Source organism: Sorex fumeus, unplaced genomic scaffold (assembly GCF_029834395.1).
Source record: "Sorex fumeus unplaced genomic scaffold, SorFum_2.1 ptg000055l, whole genome shotgun sequence".
Lineage (NCBI taxonomy): Eukaryota > Metazoa > Chordata > Mammalia > Eulipotyphla > Soricidae > Sorex > Sorex fumeus.
Genome location: NW_026606112.1, coordinates 7,036,373 through 7,047,830, shown reverse-complemented (window position 1 = coordinate 7,047,830; position 11,458 = coordinate 7,036,373). Strand labels below are relative to the sequence as shown.

The following is an 11,458-nucleotide window of genomic DNA, read 5'->3' as shown; positions in this document are numbered from 1 at the left end:
AGCAACACAATAAAAATAGCTTCTTAAATTGATGTTGTTAGAACAAATGAATGTAAACATATAAAAATGTCAGTTTGGGTAATTTGGGCATTATCATTTGAGAGGCCATCTTGTTTGGTCATTTGCTCACTTTCAGCACACATCTCCAGTCCCAAGCAAATCCTTCCAACCATTATTGTCATAATAGCCTCTTCTCTGTCCCAACTACTCTTTTTCCCAGACCTTGAGGCAGGCCTCCAATCATAGAGCATTTTATCTGACCCTTGGTTCTATTATCCTTGGATGTTAATGTCTTCTGATGTTTTGTGCCCAAAAGGAGGAGGGGGAGAGTGGAGAGAGAGAGAGAGAGAGAGAGAGAGAGAGAGAGAGAGAGAGAGAGAGAGAGGAGGGGGAGAGTGGAGAGAGAGAGAGAGAGAGAGAGAGAGAGAGAGAAGAAAAGTGCCTGTTTTAGAGGCAGACTGAAGGGTGGGGGTGGACAGAGGGATACTGGGGATATTGGGGATGAGAAGTGTACACTGGTGGAGGGATGGGTGTTAGAACACTGTTAGACTGAAACTCATGGAAACTTTGTAACAATATCTCACAGTGACATGGGGATTCAATAAAAAATAAAAATTTTATAAAAAAAATAAAGGTACTGGCGCCTTGCAGGTGCTGAACTTGTCACTATAGATGTGGCTACCTGGCCACAGTGGTGACAGCAGGGCAGAGCTTGTGGCAATTTCTACATTCAGTGTTCAAACTTTTACACTCAGTGTTCAAACCTATGGGTGCTCAGAATGGTTTGTAGCCTCACATTTGCTGGGGTGCAAGGAAGAAAAAAAGAAAAAAAATGACTGAAAGTATAAGCTTAGAATGGAAGAGATAAATGCCAAGATCTCACTAGTATTAACAAATGAAAAACACATAAGGATTAATCTTTCTGCACCTGTTTTTATCTGAGCCTTTAAAAAATGTAAAAAAAAAAAAGTAAATACAAACACAGACCTCGCACATGTCAAAAATATGACAAAAAAAAGATGATTGATCCAAATGGATAACCAAACAGTAAATTTCCTAGAGTATATTATAGGAGAAAACCAAAACGATTTGGGGCATGATAATGACTTTTTAGATAAAACACAAAGGTACAATCTATGAAGTAAATAACTGATAAGTTGGACTTACTTAAAAACTGGTTTGGGACCAAAATGTTGGCAGGAGGAACCCCTTGCTACACTCCAAAGAATAGCAAGCTACAATTTACCAAGTGAACAGGAAGCTGAGAATTCTGTGGTTCAGAGACAGTGACATGCCCCGTCATCTAAAGACAAAATGCAATAAAGGAAACACAGAGAAGATTCAGACCTCGTCAGATAGAAGATAGGTGGAAGATAGCACATGGAGATTGCAGTCCAAAGAAGGAATACAGACAGCCAAACCATCAGCACAAAAAAAAAAAAAGGAGAAAAGAAAAGATATGGAGTAGTGTGGCCTGACCTACATAAAGCCCATACTGAGGCTTTGGGCTGCTCAGAGCAGGGAGGTGAGGGTGGGGTGGAGACAGAGGGGAGAGAGAGGGAGAGGAGTACTGCTTCAAACATCAGAATGGATCTAATTTGGGAACCAAGAGAAGAATATCAGCAATTCCACAGAAACAAAGTCTGCCTCTTCCACCCCACCCAGCATGAAATCCCCATGTATCTTCCCATGTATCTGTCTCTGTCTCTGTCTCTCTCTCTGTGTCTCTCTGTCTCTCTGTCTCTCTCTCTCTCTCTCTCTCTCTCTCTCTCTCTCTCTCTCTCTCTCTCTCTCTCTCTCTCTCTCTGTCTCTCTTTCCCCCCACAAAGGTAAAACAAGACCAAGACCATCCCTTAGAAAAAGAAATTTAAATAAAACCACAGTGCCACCTGCTGGATATATAAATGTAGTTTAATTCTTTACTGTTTCAGTGAGGAAGAAATTATAAAAATGGCAATTCCACAAGAAAGGACAAATTGATATACGTGAACCCAGAAAAGCTAGTGAAAGTAATATAATGAGGACCAGAAAGAAAGTTTGCGGGGTAAGGAGCTTGTCTTGCATGTGGCCAAGCACAGTGTGGTGTAGTAGTCCCCCGTGAAAAGAGCCAGGCAGAGCATGTCTCAACCCCTGCCACAAAAGGGATATGAAAAACATTACAAAACTGCAGGGCCAGAGAGATAGCATAGCGATTATAGCGCTTGCCTTTCACACAGTCCACTAGGGTTGGATCTCTGAAATCACATATGGTCTCCAAGCTCGCCAGGAGTAAAATATAAATGCAGAACCAATAGTAAGCCCTGAGCACAGCTGGCTGTGGCCCCAAACAAAAAAAATTAGAAAATTCAGAAAATGTATTAGTAATCTCAGATACATGTATTTTAAGTATAAATTTGAGCTTTAGTTAAAAAAATAACACATTATATATGTGAATAGCTCAATGAACCATATGAATATCACTAATGAAATCTGTTTATAGTATTGTCCTGTATAGCTCTGTCCTCCTATTGTTAATGGATTTGCTCGAGCAGGCACCAGTAACGTCTAAATTGTGAGATTTGCTCTTACTCTTTTTGGCATATCGAAATCTATGTCACTGTCACTGTCACTGTCCTCCCGTTGTTCATCGATTTGCTAGAGCGGGCCCAGTAACGTCTCCATTGTGACACTTGTTACTGTGTTTGGCATATTGAATACGTCACGGGTAGCTTGCCAGGCTTTGCCATGTGGGCGAGATACTCTCGTAGCTTGCCGGCCTCTTCAATAGGGCAAAGGAATTGAACCTGGGTCGGCCAGGTCAGCCGCTTGCAAGGCAAATGCTCTACCAACTGTGCTATCACTCCAACCCGTCGAACTCTATGTAAATAAGATAATTAAAATAGATGATTGAATCAGTGCAGTCAAAAGGATATCTAAAAAAAAAATCAAAAGAAAGAAGAAATTAGATGTTCTGAAAACTTAAACCACTCTATGAGAACTGAACAACTCTTTTAGAAAAGGCAACATAAGGATGATGGGGAGTCCAAAAGAGGAATTGAGAGAGACAAAAACAGAGCTATTCAAAGAAATAATAGTAGGAAACTCATCAAACTCAAGAAGGAATTTAATATAAAAATTCATGATGCTAAACAAAACATTGGACTATTTAAATGCAAAGAGATTTATACTAAGATTTTTAGTGAAACTATCAAGACTTCAAGACAAATAAATAATGATATAGGTGGAGATAAAATACGAACTTAAATGGTACTCATTCCAAGCCTTTATCAAACTTGCCAGAATTTTTTAAAAAATGATATAGCAGAAGCTGCGGTGTGGAGCACCAGGTCACTCTAAAGCTCCCCCCATGAAACAGGGTGAAAATAGATAATGGCATGTCTGGGGTGGGATTTGGCAGCAGATCAAGGAAGCACCAGACCCATCTCTTTTTGTCTATCGGCCTGAACAGCACCTCTGTGCTGGCCTCTAGACTCATCCCTCCCTCAGTTAGGGCTCTGCGCCCAGAAACATGGCCCTTATGATACCCTGAGCACTGTCAATAATGATCCCTGAGGGCAGAGCCAGGAGTAAGCCCTGAACAGTGCTGGGTGTGCACCAAAGCCCTCCAATTTAAAAATAATAATAATTAATTAAAGTATTGGTATAGGGACCAGGGAGAGAACTCATGTCGTAGAACATAATCCTAGCATGTATGAGACCCTGAGTTCTAACCTTGACACCTCATGGCCCTTCCAGTATTACTAGGAGTGGTCTCATTTCACACAGAAACACAGAATATGACTTCTATAAAAATCACTTAACTTAATCACTTAACTTCCCGTTAGTCGTCGATTTGCTCGAGCGGGCGCCAGTAACGTCTCCATTTGTCCCTGTCGCGTGCTAGTGTAGCCCAATGGCATCTGTTCGCTCCGGGAACATGAAGGGCCTCAAACCGATCGTTCATGATCTTCAGGAAGAAGTCTGACCATCTGGTAGGTGGGCGGCCACGCGGTCTCTTGACATCCCGTGGAATCCAATCAGTAACAGCTCTAGTCCAACGGTCGTCTTTAAATCTCATTACGTGACCAGCCCATCTGATTTTCGACACCTTGGCAAATGAGACAGCGTCCCTGATCCTTGATCGTCGACGGATGTCAGAACTCCGGATTCTTTCTCTCAATTGAGTGAAACGTGATATTCCAAGCATAGCTCTTTCTATTCTTCTTTGGGAGACCTGAATGGCGTTCTCATCTTGTTTGCGTAGGGCCCAGGTCTCTGAGGCATATATTAATGCAGGAAGAACAGTGGAATCAAAGAGATGTGCCCGGAGCCGGAGGTTCTTCGTCCTCTTAGCTATTTCTTCGACGTTCTTGAAGGCGTTCCAAGCCGCTCTCTTCCTCCTGCGCAGCTCGGGTGCCAGGTCATTTGTCATGTTGACCTCTCGACCTAGGTACACATAGCTGTTGCATTCGGAGATGGTCTTTCCATTGAGAGTGAATGGGGCGTCAGGAACAAGGCTGTTTCTCATAAACATTGTCTTCGTAAGATTCAGCTGTAGTCCTACCTTTCCACACTCACGGTCAAAGTCGGCCAGCATTTGTGCCGCTTGGCTGATGTTTGGTGTTATTAAAACAATATCATCAGCAAAGCGGAGGTGGTGTAATTGCCGACCATCTATCTTCACTCCCATTCCTTCCCATTCCAGTCGTCGCATGATGTTCTCGAGGGTGGCACTGAAGAGTTTCGGTGAAATGGTATCACCCTGCCGCACCCCTCTCTTGACATCAACGATCACTTCTTTGTAGAATGGTGAGATCCTGGTAGTGAATCCGCAATACAGCTCACGGAGGATCCTGATGTATTGGGCTTGAATGCCTATAAAAATAAAAATAATAAAAAAAATTAACTTTGGTTCATCCAGGGAATAGAATGCCATTCAGAACTAGAAAGTGAGTTAATAAATATCCTGTATATTATTTATTCAATTTGCTCGAGCCGGCCCAGTAACGTCTCCATTGGAGACTTTGTTGTTACTGTGTTTGGCATATCGAATACTCTCGGTAGCTTGCCGGGCTCTCCGAGAGGGGTGGAGTAATCGAACTCGGGTCGGCCATGTTGGCCGCTTGTAAGGCGAATGCCCTACCCGCTGTGCTATCACTCCAGCCCTTACTAGGTTAATAAAGTCAGTGTAAAATTTCTGCATGCTTTGTGACTCCTAATACATGATATTCTAAAAAATATATATAGTTTTATATATCACTTGATCACTTGACTTCCTGGTAATCATCGATTTGCTCAAGCACGCACCAGGAACGTCTCCATTTGTCCCTGTCACGTGCTAGTGTAGCCCAATGGCATCTGTTCGTTCTAGGAACATGAAGAGCCTCAAATCAATTGTTCAGGATCTTGATGAAGAAGTCTGGGTAGCCGCCTACCGCCAGAGACCCAGGGATTGGATTGAGCACAGAAGACCCACCCTACCCCTACGGTACCCCATAAATACCATAAATATCTCACTGGCAGACCTCCACTACTTCCACTACCTCAACTACCCAGCAGCCGCCACGCTCCAGGCACTTTCCGGACGCTCGGGCGGAGACTCATGCATGACTGAAGCCCCACAGAACAAAGTAAGCGGAACTCTGAGACCTTGGACTCCAAGCTCAATGGACCCAGACCTCTGCTTGCTCCCACCAACCACAGGTGAGGAAGAGATTAAAACCAGGAGTCCCACCCTACCCTGCCCTGTCTGCTTCCACCAGCCCCAGAGACCCAGGGATTGGACTGTGCACAGAACACCCACCCTACCCCTACTGGTACCAGATAAATACCTCACTGGCAGATCTCCACTACCTCCACTACCCAGCTGCTGGCATGCTCCAGGATGCTTTCCGGACCGCGCGGCCGCAAAGCAGCCGCCCGACACATTATAAGACATTTAATACCCATCTTCCAGAATTGCAGCACCTTCTTTGATAGGGTTCAAATATGGTTTGAACCATGGGAACACCTACAAGGGTGATTAGAGGCCTCACCGAAAGCCTCTATCCCTCTCCGAGAGACTGGCAAGCTACCAAGAGTATTCCACCCGCACCTCCCGCCTCACAGAGCCTTGCAAGTTATCCGTTGTGTATTTGATATGCCAAAACCAGTAATTACAATGGGTCTCATTCGCCTGACCCTGAAGTTGTCACCAATATGGCATACAAATTTCACAGAATATTTTAGGTCAGTTAAAATTATACTATTTCACATTGATGAGCATGCTATTTATACATTTGTTCAAACAATTTATTACACTCTCAAGAGTGAATTCTCACATAAATTATGAATTAAAGGGGTGACTCTGACTTGTCATGGTGAGTTTATCCTTGGTAACAAATATGCCAGGTTCGTGGTAGAGAGAAGGTGGTACATTTAGGGGACCTATAGTATATCTCTAAACTGTTCTCTTAATTTGTTGTTAATTTAAAACTTCACAAAAAAAATAGTTTTTTAAGTTACTAATAAAAACTTTGAAAATCTTTCTCTTTGAAGGGGAATAAGATCAAGAAAAGTAAAAACATCGAGTGGAGTCTTGGGCAGATAAAGGCTATTCAATAGTTTCATAATGACTTTCAAGTAAATTGGCACTAAAATATGAGTTTGTGTTATAATGCAAATTTGAATTTCTTTATATTTCTTTCAAATATCAGTATATATACCCTCATCTAATTATTTCTTAGAACCCAATACAGTGTGTGGCATGTGATTAGCATTCTATAGAAATGAACTAAACCAAAAAATATTTATATCAATTACCACTGATACCAGGAGCCTATTTATTCCACTTGTGGGGGGAGTAATAATGAGATCTTGTCTTTTGGGTTTAAGAATGGAATAATAAACTCTTTGCACACAGTTATTAATTCTCTTAGTGTCTCCAGGAGTCCTTCCTTGTGAAATCAAGGCACAAATATGCATGTGATTGAAATATGTTATCTTATAATCTGTAGCAATGGAGGAATGATACAAATTAAAAACTAAAGTCAATCAACAGAGAAGATTACTTTATAATTGAAAAATATCAGTTACTTTGAATCTCTAAACCCAGAATAGACAAAACACTATAAAATGAAATACAAATATTGTTTTATCAGCTCTCTTTAATCAATCAAATTTCTTTACATTATATTTCCCCCCTAGAGCTAACTCAGTCATTAAAATATGTTATCTTTGTCTATGGGGAATATTGACATTTTTCACACTAAAGCATTTTTAATCAGTACAGAATATCCATCCTTCTAATGTAATTCTTTAAAATCCATTAGAAATAGAATTGGAATAGAATTCTGTTGGGATCTCAGCAACCAGCCTGAGACCCTGGCCAAATCCCATGCTCTTGGGAACAGGAGTTGGCTCTGTTCACAGGGGCCCAGGGCCTTGTGCCGGCACTCCATCCAGAAAGGCACTCAGGTTGAGAGGATAACGGGATGTAGGACTCACTGGTACCGGCTGCCAGTGTTAACACACCCAGCCCTAAAGGCAGGAAATGTAAATCATTAACTAACATCTGTGCTGTGCCTGTACGTAGGGAGCTGTATGTACTGCCCTCGGAGATATATGTATAAATACCCCTGTGTGAGAGCTAATAAACGGAGAGCTGCTTGACCTCCAGCTTCCCCCCCACTCTCTGCATGGTTCTTTCTCCATGTCGGCGAGGGCCCGTGGTGCACAGGAGGCCAGGGCAGAGGCTTCTCCCCTTCCCACTCTCTCTCCGATAGGGAGTAAGTCCTGCAGCTTGGGGGAATCATACCCCGGTTTGCCAGGGTCGACTGGCCAGGACCCCGACAGAATTCAATAGAAATAGAAATAGAATTCAATAAAATCCATTAGAAGTAGAATTCAAATTTTACTAATAGAAATGTATGGATAGAAAAGTGAGCACATGCATGAAAGATTTTATATAAACCAAGCATGAGATGGTAACTATAATGAAACTGAAAGTGGCATTCTGAAAGAAGTAGTAGACAACATGTCTGGCTCAAATATATCACAGGTTCAGTAGTAAAAGAAAATGAAGGGGCTAGAGCAATGGTACAGTGGGTAGGGCACTGCTGATAGGATTATATCCTCAGTATCCACATGGTCCCCAAGCCTGTCAGGACTAATTTCAGAATGCAGACCCAGGAGTAAGCCCTGAGCATTGCTGAGTGTGGCATAAGGGAGGGAGAGAAAGAGGATGAGAGAGAGAGAGAGAGAGAGAGAGAGAGAGAGAGAGAGAGAGAGAGAGAGAGATCTTGAGTGAATTGAGTGTTCTTGAATTTTCTGATAAAAAGCTTTCATATGAATGCAATAAAGTAACATTAATTATAGCACTGTATAGGACTGTCCTCTCGTTGTTCATCAATTTGCTCGAGCGGGCCCAGTAATATTTAACTTAAAAATATTTAGAATTTTCCTTATAAGTAAGGTGGGTCAGGGATATGGCTGAAGTGAGCCATACCTGACATTTGTGACGTCCTGAGTTAGAGACTTCAGTTCCCCAAGCACTACTAGGCACAAGCACAGAATACTCAGGCCCCCACAAACATCCCTACAATAATATCACTAAAAGTGCCCCGAATATCTCAACAAGTTCCATCAAGTAGGAACTCTATTTTTCAAAAAAAGAAAGGAATCTCGAAAGTTATGTAAAAATTATGCATGACAAAAATTGCATAGTCATAATATATTGACAAAGAATTATTATATATTATAAGCCCCATAAGTACACAGTGCCAGAAATATTAGCTCAGAATTAGAAAGTAGGCATGAGTTTTCCAGAATTATACAAAGACCTGAAATTTGTTGGAATGACTGAATCCATATTCATATATATATATATACACATTTATATAGGCACATTTTAAGAAGAGACAAGGCTTTCATTTATTAGTAAATATATCCCTAGTGAGGCTAACTGGAGAAATATGATATATTTTATATAAATTAATATAAATTTAATTCATATATCATGCATATGTATGTTTCTATACATGCATATATAGATAGAGAGAGAAATATATACTTAATTGAAAATTTACAATAAGCATTTTGTTAGTTAGAAGCCAGGGAAACTGGTGATATAGGTCAGTTTAAGTCCAGTGGATTGAAAATTGGGGGACAAACTAATGATTCCACAGCAAAGCATGAAAAGACAAATATCCCAGCTCAAACCCGGTAGAAGGAAAAAAACCAGTACTCCTTTGTCTTTTATATCTGTCTTTTAATATTCAGGCCTTGAGCAGATTTTACAGCATCATATTTATTGAGAAGTACAATTTTTTGTACTCAGTCAATCAATTCAAAAATTTCTCTTCCAGAAACACCCTCAAAAATTCAACCAGAAGTAATGTCTAACCTGATATCGAAGGAACTTTTGGCCAAATCAAGGAGACACATAAAATAAATTCTCATGAATGTCTATAGCCCACACTAACACTCAGTGAAAATTCAGTCAAGCATACTAGTTTACAACACGAAGTCATTTGATCTCTCATCTTGAATGAATAAAACTGTGGTAGTAAATCAATTTTTTTCTCATTCTATCTCATTTACATTTGCAGCCTAAGTTTTTGTTTTGTCTTTGTTATCTCTTCCTATTATTTGTTCTCTCCCTTACAATTTCAACTACATTCTTTTTGTTTTATACTTTATTGGCTTTATTTAAGCATAGGATCCATGATCCAACTTTGCCCCTTAAAATGCCTTTTCACCCACTGCTCTGCTTGGCCGCCAGTCTTTTGTCTCTCTCCTCAGCAATGGTGAGGAGGATGCCTTTTCCTCAGGGAAGAGAAATCCATGGTTTGCTGCCCTGGCCAATCACAAAAATGCTGGAGAGGCGGGTGGCAAAGCTATTGCCATTGGCATCTTTCACATGGACGACATCAAAAGAACCAGGATGTCTCTCTCTATTGGTGATCACACCAATTCTTCTCAAATTAGCACCTCCAGTCACCATGCACAGGCTAGTAAAGTAAAGTAAAGTAAAGGCCCTCCCGTTGATCATCGATTTGCTCCAGCGGGCCCAGTAACATCTCCATTCGAGACTTTGTTGTTACTGTGTCGTCTCCATTGGAGACTTTGTTGTTACTGTGTCTGGCATATCCAATACTCTCGGTAGCTTGCCGGGCTCTCCGAGAGGGGTGGAGGAATTGAACTCGGGTTGGCCATGTTGGCTGCGTGCAAGGCAGACGCCCTTCCCGCTGTGCTATCGCTCCTACACAGGTTATCAGTGTCAAATTTGATGAAATCTGTGATCTTGCCAGTTTCCAAGTCAATCTGAATGGTGTCATTCACCTTAATGAGGGGGTCCGGGTATCGAATGGTGCGAGCATCGTGTGTCACCAAGTGAGGGATTCCTTTGGTGCCCACAAAGATCTTCCTCACTTTGCACAACTTGTACTTAGCCTCCTCAGGAGTAATGCGATGAACAGCAAAGCGTCCTTTGGTGTCATAGATCAGCCAGAAATTCTCTCCTGTCTTATCAATACTGATGACATCCATAAAACCTGCTGGGTAGGTTATATCAGTTCGGACCTTGCCATCAATCTTAATGAACCTCTGCATGCAGATCTTCTTCACCTCGTCTCCTGTTAGAGCACACTTAAGTCTATTCCTTAGGAAAATGATGAGTGGAAGACACTCTCTCAGTTTGTGGGGGCCAGTGGATGGACGAGGAACAAACACCCCTGTCAGTTTATCAAGCATCCAATGCTTTGGAGCTGCCACACGCTTCAGGTGCTTCTTGGGACCACGAGCCACGGTTGCGCTAGGCAAGCAAAGAGCTCAACTACATTCTTATCTTTCACTACCATTTATTTTGTTAAATCATTTAACATCGTTACCTTTTTCACACTGTTGAATTATCTTTCCATCTTTGATCATTCTCCTGAAATATATAAGTCAAAGTATTGTTATTTTTATTATATTTAGTAGGTTTTTTAACTGAACTGATTAAAATTCACATCCTTGTACCCAATCATGACTTCTTAATTCACTATAACAATCAATATCATCAATCCAGTTTATCAAAGGCTGTACTAAATCATGCTATATTGATCATCTCCTTCTTAATTTATTATGCAGACTTTTTTCTCTGAAAAAATACATATTAAATATATTTCTTTATGTTCTCATATATAAATTTTAATTGGATAAAATGTGTTACTGAATCACCATGATTTACAACAGTGTTAATATTCGTGTCTTGGGCTGTTACAACTGTAACAACCCCATATCTCTCTAAATCCATATCCCAAAATCCCTCACCCACTGCTGCAGCAAACTCCTTTACCTACTATCACTTGATCCACTCTATTCCATCCCATTAAAAGACTCAGTTCTTAAGACAGAATTTCAGAGTCTGTTTTCATTGTAGCCAATTTCCTTACTTATTCTCTAATACTTTTTTTATGCTCCGGATGTGAATGAAATCAGTTGCTATTTCCCTTCTCCC

The 11,458-nt window shown here is 41.0% G+C and overlaps 1 non-coding gene and 1 pseudogene across 1 annotated transcript; one reads left to right on the top strand and one right to left on the bottom strand.

Annotated features, from left to right (window-relative positions):
- The first annotated feature begins 653 nt into the window (after positions 1-653).
- LOC130034059 (small nucleolar RNA SNORA17) lies at positions 654-799 on the top strand. Its single transcript, XR_008794055.1, has one exon. It is a non-coding gene; the product is annotated as a small nucleolar RNA SNORA17 (small nucleolar RNA).
- An 8,836-nt stretch (positions 800-9,635) lies between these two features.
- Positions 9,636-10,781, bottom strand: LOC130033988 (40S ribosomal protein S4-like; annotated as a pseudogene).
- Between the last annotated feature and the right edge of the window lie 677 nt (positions 10,782-11,458).